Source organism: Anomaloglossus baeobatrachus, chromosome 3 (assembly GCF_048569485.1).
Source record: "Anomaloglossus baeobatrachus isolate aAnoBae1 chromosome 3, aAnoBae1.hap1, whole genome shotgun sequence".
Lineage (NCBI taxonomy): Eukaryota > Metazoa > Chordata > Amphibia > Anura > Aromobatidae > Anomaloglossus > Anomaloglossus baeobatrachus.
In genome coordinates, this window is record NC_134355.1 from 302,385,369 (window position 1) to 302,398,244 (window position 12,876).

Below are 12,876 nucleotides of genomic sequence, written 5' to 3' on the forward strand. Positions count from 1 at the left end.
TCCCCAGGGGCTGATGTCCACACCAGGGGGTGGAGCCGGGCGGTTGGTCTCCACCCACCAAGGAGTTCACAGTCCTGGAGGAGGGAGAACACAGGCAGTTAGAGTGAAGTGAGGGAAGTGAGAGGAGAGTTAGAGTTTGGAGGAGGAAGTGAGAGGAGTTGAGTGGTAGAGGAGCAAGTGTGAGGAGAAAAGTGACAGCAACAGAGCCTGAAGTTGGTCCGGGTGTGTGCCCCGGACAGAGACAGCAAGGTTAGCAGATGACGGTGACCGTCTGCAGGAGTGGCCTATCGGAGGTGCCGTGAGGACCGTGGACGGGTGGTGACCCGGCGGTACTGGACCGGTACACAAGGAGAAGCCAGCACCATTGGCAGGGGCCTTTCGGATCCCGGCAATGCTAGGAGTCGCCGTAAATTTGCCAAATCCGTCAGTGAAGGGGACCTCCGGGTTTCCAAACAACTAAGTCCCGATTGAAGGCAACCGTCCAACCATATGAGAGAGACACCGCCACCGCCAAGGCACCAGTTTCTCAGGGCCAGCGCCTGCGGGTGTCGCGGGTGGTCAGGAGGGTGTCAGCACACCGCGCTCACCCCTTCTGCTCGGGTCCGGCAGCTGCTCCTGGTGGCTCGAGCTGTGGGCCGGATCCCGGGGTTTCTCGAGCGACACTCCTCGCCCGTGAGTGAAAGGGGGTGTTTGTTGGGTGTGGGGATTGTTATAGTTCGTGACGCCACCCACGGTTGTGGTGATTTCACCACCGCTGCTCTGTACGGGGGCTCCCGGGGATGGTGATGCGGAGCAGCCAGGTGTGTTGCCCCTCCTTGGGTAGGGGTTGGTGATCCCGGGGCCTGGTGATGGAGATGTGTGGTGCAGGGCTTGGTGGGCGCAGGGACGCGGGGGCAGCGCTGTGCCTTGCGGCACTGTGGTACTCACTCAGCCTGAGACACGGACACAGTTTGTACGGTAAACCAAACGGCTGGTAGGATGGTCCCACAGACGGCTGCACCTGCACTCCTGGTAGGTGACGGTGATGTCCCTCTTCCTTGCACCTGTGTTGTCTGATGGTAGCGGTGGATTCCCTCCGGTTACCCGCTCCCCGACTGCAATCTGGGCCGGAGGAGCTCTACACTTTGCCCGCAGGCGCTGGCCCTGGGGAAACTGGTGCCCTGGCGGTGGCGGTGTCTCCCCCGTACTGCTTGGGCTGTTGCCGTCAATCGGGACTTGGTTGTTGGGGGATCTACGTCCCCTTAACTGACGGATTCGGCAAATTTGGCGACTCCTAGCCTTGCCGGGGTCCGAGAGGCCCCTGCCCTGGTGCTGACTGTCCTTCGGAACACTGTTCCAGACCACTGGGCACACAGCTAACGGGGTCCTTCCAGGAACTTCCAAACGGTCCCCCTCCAGACAGTCACCGCCGTCGCTGACCTTGCTGTTCTGGCCCTACACAGAGCTGGACCCTTCAGGCTTTCTTTCCTTCTGTCACTTTCTTACTTTCACTCCTTTTACTTCGTTGTTTACTGTTGCCCTGTCTAGGCTTCTCCTCCACTCCTTCTACTTCCTCCTCCCTGACTGAACTGCACTCTTGCCCTGCTTGGGCTAATCTGCCTGGTACTTCCTGCCTCCAGAGCTGTGAGCTCCTTGGTGGGCGGAGCCAACCGCCTGGCCCACCCCCTGGTGTGCATCATCAGACTCCTGGAGGAAGTCAACAAGGATTTCTGGTTAGCATGGTGTGCCTACCTGGAGTGTGGGGTGTGGTGGTGTTGTGACCCGTGTCCCCTGGCTTGCCCAGGGCGACACATTCCCCCTTAGCAAAATGCAGACCGTCCGCGGGCTGCCGTCCTACACCGGTTTTATTTTTCTGTAAAAAGGGGATAACAGGGTTAAGCAAAACATAAATAACATTTTTAATCAAAACTCTTCCCAAGACGGGAGGCACATTTACTTAAACATTGCAACGGTATACGGTCACGGTTTCCGCTCTCTCCCACCCAAGCAACCTGGCCCTGATGCTGCCCCTAAAGCCCAGGCAGCACCCCTTGACCCACAGTCCAGCACAAGTTACCCGAGCGGGATCTGTACTTCCCCTCCAGAGGGTGGCCACCGGTTCCTTTGGTGGCTGGGCCCTGGCCTGCTCTGCTCAGGGCCCTCCCTCCAACCTGCCTCTCCGGAGGCGGTATAGCGGAAACGGTAACGGTACCCAACATATTTACAAGCCACTTAACGTTTGTGGTGCCCTGCAAGTTCACGGGCTTGTCCATGGATAGTTCCCATGCAAAACTTTAAACGGTCCCCACGGGGACAACGGTGCCGGCTCCTGCCGGTTCAATCACAAGGCAAATCAGGTTCAACTTCGGGCATTTTCATTTTTCCTTATCATTCTTTCCAAACAAACACACTGACTTCTGGTCCCAACGGGGACAACTTTTAGACGGAGGACCGCCGGCTTAGCAGTCCATCCTCAATCGCGGGGCTCTAGTGCCACCTTCACATGGTGCACCGCCGTGGACCCCGATGGTAGCTAGCTGCGGGTCATCTTCCTCCATATTCATGCGGTCATGCACATCCCTCTACACCCCTCTCGGGCATCGATCTCCCTGCGCAGCTGCTGTTGCCGTCGCTCCCAGCCGGGAGCACTTTCTGTTTGCTCCGGTTCATCGTGTGCGGGGGACGGGCCCAGCCAGAGTCCCTCCGTGTCAGCTACGACTGGCACCTTCAGTAATGAGGGACCCCGCTGTGACATGGCCTGCTCTGCCTCCTGGCAGTTGCATCCCCGCCGTGCCTCCGGTGCATCTTTGCTGACGGGCTCAGCCTTTGGCTTCTTCCATAGAAGCGGTTCAGGGTGGTCATGAGCTTCTGCTGCAGGTCGGTCCGCCGGGGCGCATTGGCAGGGTACCGCTACCGGTGGTGGTGGTAGCGGGCCTAGTGGCGGGGCAGCAGCAGCTAACGCGGGTAGCGGGAGAGGCAGCAGGGTGAACGGGTGTAGGCCGGGCCCCTCAGCCGCAGCGGCCGATCCCTCGGGAATACAGGGACGTGGGTCTCTTACCCATTCCTCCAAATCTTCCTCCACCTCGCATCTCCACATAGCAGCCACCACTTCCACCATGTCGGCCTCCCGCTCCTCCAGGAGGAGCTGCCTGTGGACCTGCAGACGGCTGCTTAGCTGGACGGTCCGGACTTCCACCCACGACGCCATGCCAGGCGCGGGGACCACGGTGTTGTTGGTCGGACTCAGCATCTTTAGCAGCGGCCTCTTCCAGGAACCAGTAAATGGCCGCAGGGTCCTGGCATCCCTGCTTCCATAGCCGCGCTTACATGCGGCCAGCCGCCATTTCGTCCCCCTTAGCTCTTTCCGGCCCCTCCTCTATCGGGGCGGGGTTTTGGCCTTCGCGCCTCTACTGCTCGAGAAGACGCTCGAGCGGGAACTTTTCGCGCCAAAGATGGCGGCTTCTGAAATTTTCCTGCCGGATACCTCCGGCGGTAACAAGGCGCACCTTTACCAGATGGCAGAGCGGTAAGATCCTGTTCGTGACGCCAAGTTGTCGCGGGCGGGGAGGAGGGTGTCAGCACACCGCGCTCACCCCTTCTGCTCGGGTCCGGCAGCTGCTCCTGGTGGCTCGAGCTGTGGGCCGGATCCCGGGGTTTCTCGAGCGACACTCCTCGCCCGTGAGTGAAAGGGGGTGTTTGTTGGGTGTGGGGATTGTTATAGTTCGTGACGCCACCCACGGTTGTGGTGATTTCACCACCGCTGCTCTGTACGGGGGCTCCCGGGGATGGTGATGCGGAGCAGCCAGGTGTTGTGTTGCCCCTCCGTGGGTAGGGGTTGGTGATCCCGGGGCCTGGTGATGGAGATGTGTGGTGCAGGGCTTGGTGGGCGCAGGGACGCGGGGGCAGCGCTGTGCCTTGCGGCACTGTGGTACTCACTCAGCCTGAGACACGGACACAGTTTGTACGGTAAACCAAACGGCTGGTAGGACGGTCCCACAGACGGCTGCACCTGCACTCCCGGTAGGTGACGGTGATGTCCCTCTTCCTTGCACCTGTGTTGTCTGATGGTAGCGGTGGATTCCCTCCGGTTACCCGCTCCCCGACTGCAATCTGGGCCGGAGGAGCTCTACACTTTGCCCGCAGGCGCTGGCCCTGGGGAAACTGGTGCCCTGGCGGTGGCGGTGTCTCCCCCGTACTGGTTGGGCTGTTGCCGTCAATCGGGACTTGGTTGTTGGGGGATCTACGTCCCCTTCACTGACGGATTCGGCAAATTTGGCGACTCCTAGCCTTGCCGGGGTCCGAGAGGCCCCTGCCCTGGTGCTGACTGTCCTTCGGAACACTGTTCCAGACCACCGGGCACACAGCCAACGGGGTCCTTCCAGGAACTTCCAAACGGTCCCCCTCCAGACAGTCACCGCCGTCGCTGACCTTGCTGTTCTGGCCCTACACAGAGCTGGACCCTTCAGGCTTTCTTTCCTTCTGTCACTTTCTTACTTTCACTCCTTTTACTTCGTTGTTTACTGTTGCCCTGTCTAGGCTTCTCCTCCACTCCTTCTACTTCCTCCTCCCTGACTGAACTGCACTCTTGCCCTGCCTGGGCTAATCTGCCTGGTACTTCCTGCCTCCAGAGCTGTGAGCTCCTTGGTGGGTGGAGCCAACCGCCTGGTCCACCCCCTGGTGTGCATCATCAGACTCCTGGAGGAAGGCAACAAGGATTTCTGGACAACCAACCCCTACCCACGGAGGGGAGAACTAACAACTCTGCTGCTCCCTGTCACCGCTCCTGGGATCCCCATACAAAGCAGCGGTGGTGTCACCAAAAATCACCACAACCGTGGGTGGCGTCACGGACAATAAATCCCCAAAACCAAACCCCTTTTCACTCACGGGTGAGGAGCGCCGCTCGAGTCCCCGGGATCCGGCCCATCGCTCAAGCCACCGAGCAGCAGCGGCCGCAGCAGCAGCGGCAGCCGGACCCGAGCAGTGGGAGAGCGCAGTGTCCCCTCCTCCACCCGCGACAACTTGGCGTCACGAACAGGATCTTACTGCTCTGCCGTTGGGCAGAGGTGCGCCTTGTTACCGCCGGAGGTGTCCGGCCAGAAAATTTCAGAAGCCGCCATCTTTGGCGCGAAAAGTTCCCGCTCGAGCGTCTCCTTGAGTAGTGGAGGCGCGAAGGCCAAAACCCCGCCCCGATAGAGGAGGAGCCGGAAAGAGGCTAAGGGTGACGAAATGGCGACTGGTCGCAGGTAGCCGCGGCTATAAAAGCAGGGACGCCAGGACTCTGCAGCCACCTTGTTCCTGGGAGAGGCCGCCAGCGACATGTACATGCCGTCCCGAAGCATTGTGGCCCCCGCACCTGGAACCGCGGCGTGGGTGGAGATCCGGACCGCACAGCTCTACCAGAGGCTGCAGGTCAAGATGCAGCTCCTCATGGAGGAGTGGGAGACCGACATGGCGGATGTCATAGCGACCGTTCGGAGACGCGAGTAGGAAGTTGTGGAAGGGAGGGTGAGTGACCCACGCCCCGATGCCCTTGAAGGGCCGGTCATCGCGGCTGTGGGACCCGGTCTAAACCCTCTCACCCTGCTACCTCCCTCGTCACCCGTCCCGGCTGCCGTGACCCCGCCACTAGGCCCGCTACCACCGCAACCGGTAGCGATACCCAGCATGCCCGCCCAGGCGGACCGACCTGTAGCCGGAGCCCGTAGCCGACCGGAGGTGCTCCCTTGGAAAGCTCTGAAGCCGGAACCGGAGGCATCCCCCGAGAGATTCCCCGAGCCGGAGCCGACAGCCCGCTCCGTGCCGAAGGCCCAGCAGAGGAAAGCCCCTGTGCCCATCCCCCACACCTCGGCTGAGGTTGCGCCGGGTTGCCGCTGAAAGGCAGCGTCCAAGGCCAAGTCACCGCGGGACCTTCCGCCCAGGTCACCAGTAGTGGGCAGTGTCCAAAAGGTCTCGCGGGGCCCAACCTGTGCGCCGGAGCTCGCAGCAGCGCCGTACTGGGACAAGGAGCAGGTACCGTTGGGCCTGGAAATCGAGGAGAGGGAAAGAAAGAAGGCAGAGATGGTGGCCCGTACAATCCGGGAGAAGGAGAGCCTGAGACGAGCGACCTTCCGTGTCCGGGGCCCACTGTATGAGGGGCAGGTGAGGCGGTTTGATGTCCTCCGGGGCTATGGATTCATTTATGAACCGGGCCTGGAGGCCGAAGTATTTATAGCCCGGCGGGATGTTAATGCTCACCTGCCAGAAGAGCACCCAGGCCACAACCTGATGCCAGGAGACCTGGTACAATACACCCGGCACTGCGGGGAGAGGGGGTGGTTTGCGCTGGATGCAAAGCTGAGGGGCAGCCAGGAAGCCCGTGTGAGCACCGCGCCCCTTCCCCAAAGTGATGCAGAGGACTCTGAGTAGGGCAGCGGAGCACCGTTGTCACCATCCCCATTGGGACCACCTGTATGTGTTAAAAGTTTGAAAGTTTTTGAAAATGAGTGATCAACCGAAGTTCACCTGTTTGTTTTAATGTTTTGTTTATTAAGGCAAAAAAAAAGAGAATACATAGTCAACAGAAAACATAGTCTTAACTAATATTATTACGGTTGTTATAAAGGCTTCCCTTGTGCCTCCATAACTCATATCACTTGTGCAAAATCTGGCCTTAGCCAGGTAACAATAAGCTTATCCAACAGGCAATGGGGGAAGATCGATCTAGGTTATCAGCCTGGTTTCTGGATTAATATGAAACAGCTTTCTAATCATGAGAAACAAAGGAACTAGAAAAACTGGAGAAAAACTAGAAAAGAAAAGGGGGGATAGCTTGGGTAAAGGAAGATGAGGTTATTCCACTTGAAATTCAGATAAAAGAGTCGAGTCAGCAGTTTCAGGAGACGAATAGAGAGAGAGAGGGGTTAAAAGAGACAGTAAGAAGGGAAGAGATTTTGGTCAGAAGTTTTGGTCATAGGTCCAATCCAACCGTGAACATAATGATCTGCAGGCCGTCAATCGACTCGTTAGTGGGAGGGTAAGGCGACCTGCAGTACTCTATGTAGCCTTCTGCGCGGTGACTACTAAAAATTGGGGTTTAGACTTATAGGTCTGCCATGCGTTCCATACCTGGAGGAAAGAGAGCATATTTTGACTAGATAGGGCTGAGAGTTCTTCAACATGATATAATTGATCTATTTTCAGCAAGAGCTGTGTGAGAGTGGGAATTCTCGTTGTGCGCCACAATTGAGCAATAAGAAGTTTACAAGCTGAGCCCACAAATGACGCTAGCTTAGAAGTAGATTTATCTTTAGGCCACATTGGGAAGTTCAGAAGCATTTGTCTAGGGTCCAGGACCCCCTTTTTGCCCGTGAGGTCAAATATTAACTGTGATACTGTCAGCCAGAAGGTCTGGATAATCGGACATGTCCACCACACATGTAAATATGTTCCCTTGTCCCTCTCGCATCGCCAGCATTGATCTGAGGTGGAGGAGCTCCACGTACTAGACGAGGTGGGGACAATGTACCATCTCGCAATCACTTTGAAAGAATTCTCTTGAACTCTCACACAACATGACAGACCGTGTGAGGCATTATAAATTTGGCTCGTTTGTAAATCGGTAAATGTAGTTTTCAGGTCTCTTTCCCATCTCAGTATATATGCTCTCTTCACCACCAGTTTTTTTTGTAAGCAGGGTATGGCATAGATTAGAAAGAATTTTTCTGGGGGCCCGGGTTTGCATGCAGAAAGATTCAAATGTAGTTAAAGGCCTGTCAAGATGGGTATGAGGTAGTAATGGGTGGATCACATGCTTTAATTTCGTATGATGGAGAAATGTGAGCTTAGAGAGAAGGGGGTTCGTACACATCTCCTGTTTAGATATCAAAGAGCCATCTACCAAAAGATCAGCCAACGGAACATTTACATTGGTCAGGAATGTGGACTTCGTGGACGCGGCTTGGTTTACATCGGCGTCTAATATGTCTGAAACTTGAGTTAGGGGGGAGAGAAGTGGGGCCAATATCTCCCTATTTTCCTTCCATTTTTGCAAAAGAGTTCTCGTTAGTTCATTTGTAAAGGTTCTTTTATCTCTCTGGCTGGGAGGGGAGAGTAACATAGCTCGTAGAGGAGTGGGGGCTAGGTATTCTTCTATAGGTATCCACAATTTACTCGGTGGACGTCTGATCCAGTCTACCGTTCTGGAGAGGACGGCAGCTTGGTAATATAACGATATATTGGGTAATCCCATGCCCCCTTTGTCTTTTGGCAAGTTCAATGTTTGGAAGTTGATTCTCGGTTTATGTTTGTTCCAGACGTAGTTGGAGATTAAAGAGTTACATTAAGAGAGAAAAGCTGTGGGAATTGGTATGGGTAACATTTGAAAGAGATAGATAAACTTTGGGAGTATAATGCTTATAATTAAGTTTTTCCGGCCCATCCACGAAAGAAAGGGAGCCTTCCACGAGGATATTTGTGCGGTAAGATTAGGAAGAAGGGGCTTGTAGTTGAGGTCAAACAAGGACTTGAAAGTTTTCCCTAGTTTGATGCCTAGGTATGTTATGTGACTATTTGGCCATCGAAAAGGAAATGAGTTTTGGAGAGATTTAGTAACGTTACTGGCGATATTAATGCTCAATGCTTCTGATTTAGATAGGTTAATTTTGAAGTTAGACCAATGGCCGTATTCCTCTAATAATTTCATAAAGACAGGGAAACCCCTTTCCGGCCTGGACATTACCACCAACAAGTCGTCAGCAAAGGCGGCGGACTTGTGGTGAACTCCCTGCAGGTTGAACCCCTCGATTTCCCGGTCCTGCTGGATGGAATTTAGCAATGGTTCCATGACCAAGACAAAGAGTAGGGGGGATAAGGGGCATCCCTGCCTTGTGCCATTTTTAATATCAAGGGGGTCGGTGAGAGTATTGTTTATCTTAATCCTGGCTGTGGGGGATGTGTACATCTGTAGGATTGCGCGAATGGTATTTGGGGGAAAATGGAAGGCCTCCAGCGTTCCCTGTAAGAAGGTCCAGTCCACCCTGTCAAACGCCTTCTCGGCGTCCGTTCCCAGCAGCACCAAAGGCAGCTTGTGGGTCCTGGCGTGTTGCATTAAGTTTATTACCCTTAGTGCATTATCCTTCCCCTCTCTACCTCTAACAAATCCAGCTTGTTCTGGGGAGATGAGATCTGGAAGGATACTTGCCACTCGGTTAGCAATTAAGCTAGCATATATCTTTAGGTCCACATTCAAGAGTGAGATGGGCCTATAGTTTCCACAACACTCCGGATCTTTCCCGTCCTTGTGTATTAATGAAATATGCGCCTCTAGTGCTTGCTTGGGTAAAGGGTCGCCGAGTAGTAGAGCGTTGCATGATGCTAAGAGGTGATCCCCCAGGATGTCAAAGAATTTTTTATAATAGATAATGGGAAGGCCATCTGGGCCTGGTGCCTTCCCCACGGGGCTTCTGGACAGGATGGACTGAATCTCAGCTCGAGAGAACGTTTTTTCCAGGGACGCCTGTTGTATTTTAGAGAGTTTCGGGAGATTTAATTTAGCTAAGTATCCTCCGACCATGAAATAAACCTGAATACTTCACAGCAATTACCGGTGAGTGCTGTTCCTTTTTTCTCCCTTTGCTTAATTTAGCTAAGTAGTTTTGTATACCGCATTTCCTCTTGTCCCTCTCCGTTGCTGATTCTTCCGGCCGAATTTGATATAAATTTTTATAAAATCGAAGAAATTCATCTGAGATTTGGGAATAGTCTTGCGTACGTTGGCCCTGTGAGGTTTTAATTACATGTATAAAAGTGCGAGCCTGTCTTTTTTTTATCAGGGACATCATAAGTTTAGATGCTTTATCCCCATGGAGGAACATACAATTCCTCCATCCAAGATAAAATTTAGCTGATTGTTTATTGAGTATGTCCCTAAGTTCCACACGTTTCGCAGTCAGTTGTTCTAATGTCTGTTGGGATAGGGACTTTTAATGCTGAGCCTCTAACGTGGCAATCTCAGCATACAAAGTCTGCAAAAACAATTTCCTCTGCTTGTTAAGGTGTGAGGAAATAGAGATCAGTTCTAAACTAATGACCGCCTTATGCGCTTCCCACAACATTGGGGCCGCAATATCTTGTGTCTTGTTCTCTGCAAAATAATTACGGAGGCATTCAGATATGCGTTTCTTATTTTCTTCCGAGGAGAGAATTGATTCATTCAATCTCCACGTACGGTGAAGCCAATACGGCCTCAGGAGTGAGAAACTGACTGAGACATAAGCATGGTCGGAGTAAGGTGTTGACTGGATCTCTGTGTCCTTGACATTAGGTAGTAGATGTCTAGGAAGAAAAATGTAGTCTAGTCTGTGGTATGATTTATGAGGATTAGAGAAGAATGTATAGTCTTTGGTTGTGAGATGTTGGTAGCGCCAGATATCTATCAGAGAGAGGGAAAGGAGAGAGCATTTAATCCGAGATAGGTCCCTTACAGAGAGGTGACTTTTTTTGCAGTGGAATCTAGTTTAGGTTCCAAAGCCACATTAAAATCACCGCAAAGTATTGGTGTACCTTCTGTAAAAGCGCGGAATTTTTTGAGTGTGGATATCAACCAACGAATCTGTTTGACATTTGGGGCATATACATTCCCTAGGGTTACCAAGGAGCCGGCTAATATACCCTTGACGAAGATGAACCAGCCCTCTGGGTCAATAGCGACATCTCGAGCTAGGAAGGGTATATCTTTAGCAAGGGCTATAGAGACCCCTCTAGAACCTTTGTGTGGGGAGGGGGCATGGAACCAGGTGTTATAGTGTGCTTTGTTAAAGCTTGGGATTTTGCCTTCACGGAAATGCGTTTCTTGGAGGAAGATCATGTCTGCGTGCTTCTTATGTAGGCTATGTAGAGTCTGTGACCTTTGTATGGGGGAATTTAACCCATGTGCGTTAAGGCTTATTGCCGTAAATACCTTATGATGTGATGCCATGGTAATACCTGTGGAAGGACAGTCTGTTCTTTTTCCATTGGGAGGAGTGGACCAGACCTATGACCAATGGGAGAGAAGAGAAGATAGAGAGACTGGGGGGTAGAGAGAGGTTCAGAGGAGAACAGGGTCTTAGTATCAACATTTTCAACTATTTGAAATTCAAACAAATAAGAGTGTGCATCAAGAGGGAGCGATAGGTGCAGAACCCCTATAATGACTTCATGTTTTAACTAGCATAAACAGTAGTGTGCAACAATAGACCCGAACAAAGGCCCCTTCAGGGGGGCTAGCCTTCAGAGTTCATCTGGAGTTTCTTCGCCGCTTTGCGTCTGGATCTGTGGGTCTTTGGAGTGAGGCTATGCCAAGGTGCCGGATCTGGAAGCATTTGTAGTGTAGATGTCGAACGGTGGATTTCCAACTCCGGGTATTTCTCCATCGTGATCCCCAAATCTTCACATATCCGCCTTATCTCCGCAGACGTTTTGGCTTGGTAGTGTTTTCCATTAGCAGATATAGCGATGCCAAATGGAAATAACCAGCGGTACGGAAACTGGCGTTGGCGTAACACTGCTGTGAAGGGTTGTAGCAATCTCCTTTTGGTCAGGGTGGTGGAAGCGAGGTCCTGGAAAATCAGAATTTTAGAGCCTTCATGACTTATAGACTCCGCTTCTCTGGCTTTTTTAATAATAAGTTCTTTAATTCGGTAATCCAGGAAGCGACATATGACATCCCTTGGTGGTTCCCCTTGTTTGGGTCGAGGTCTCAAAGATCTATGAGCTCTTATCAGTTCCAATGTTGGAGCAGGGTCAGAGTCTATCAGGTCAGAGAAGATGCCCTGTAGGGTCGGGATCAAAGCTTCATTTGCCACCGATTCTGGGAGTCCCTTTAGTCTGAGGTTGTTTCGCCTTTCTCTGTTTTCATGATCTTCCAGAATGGCATGAATTTGATTGATGTTGTCCTCCTGTTGGCAAAGGCAGGAGATGACAGTGTTGGAAGTGGAGGTTAATGTGGCTTGGGCAGCTTCCAGGGTTTCCACTCTCTGTCCAATTTGGCCGATTTCTTGTTTAATATCTGATAGCTCCCTTGCCACTGGTTCCAGCGCATTTTTGAGGATCCGTTTTATAAAAGATCTTGAGATGGGGAGACTCTTGCTATTATCAGCACCTTCAGTGTCACTTTCGTCGTCATCCATATCTTGTACATCATTAGTAGACATGCTTTGGGGGCTGTCTGTTTTAGCATCGGCTGTATGTAGGTGTTTTTTGAGAAACTTATCGACATCAGCCTGGGTAGTGGTTTTAACTAGTGATGAGCGAGTACTAAAAAGCTCGGGTGCTCGAGGCTCGGGCCGAGCATCCCAAGATACTCGTGTACTCGGCCCGAGCACCGAGCCCAATGTTATCCTATGGGAGACCCGAGTATTTTTGTGAAATGACCCCCGGCAGCATGTAGAAACCCTAAAAATGTCACAAAAGTCTCAGAAGAGTGCTCAAATGACATAGCAACAGCATGGGGAAGACCCCTTGAAGCATTTATCACTCAAAAGTCACAGCTGTGAACAATTTTGTCCGCGTTTTACGCCATTTTTACGGACTCACCAGAAAACCTTCCAAAATGACACCAAAATGAATTTTCATGGCGGAAATGTTAAGGGCACATACCCAATAGTGAGATAGAGCTAATGTATGTTACTTTTTGAGATCAATACATGAAAGATTTTACGTAAAACATTGTGTGGCACTCCGATGTCCCTGAGAAGAGACGTACATAAAGGCCTCTGAGTCTAATGTGCCCATTTTGAGGAACTGAGTCTTTGTAGTATTTTCCTTTGCCAGGGCAGTCCAAAATTGTGAGGTTCACCAATGACCCTGCATACAGACGTGCATGAGGGCCTGTAAACCTGAAGTGCCTATTGGAAGGAAGTGGGTCTATTGTAGTAT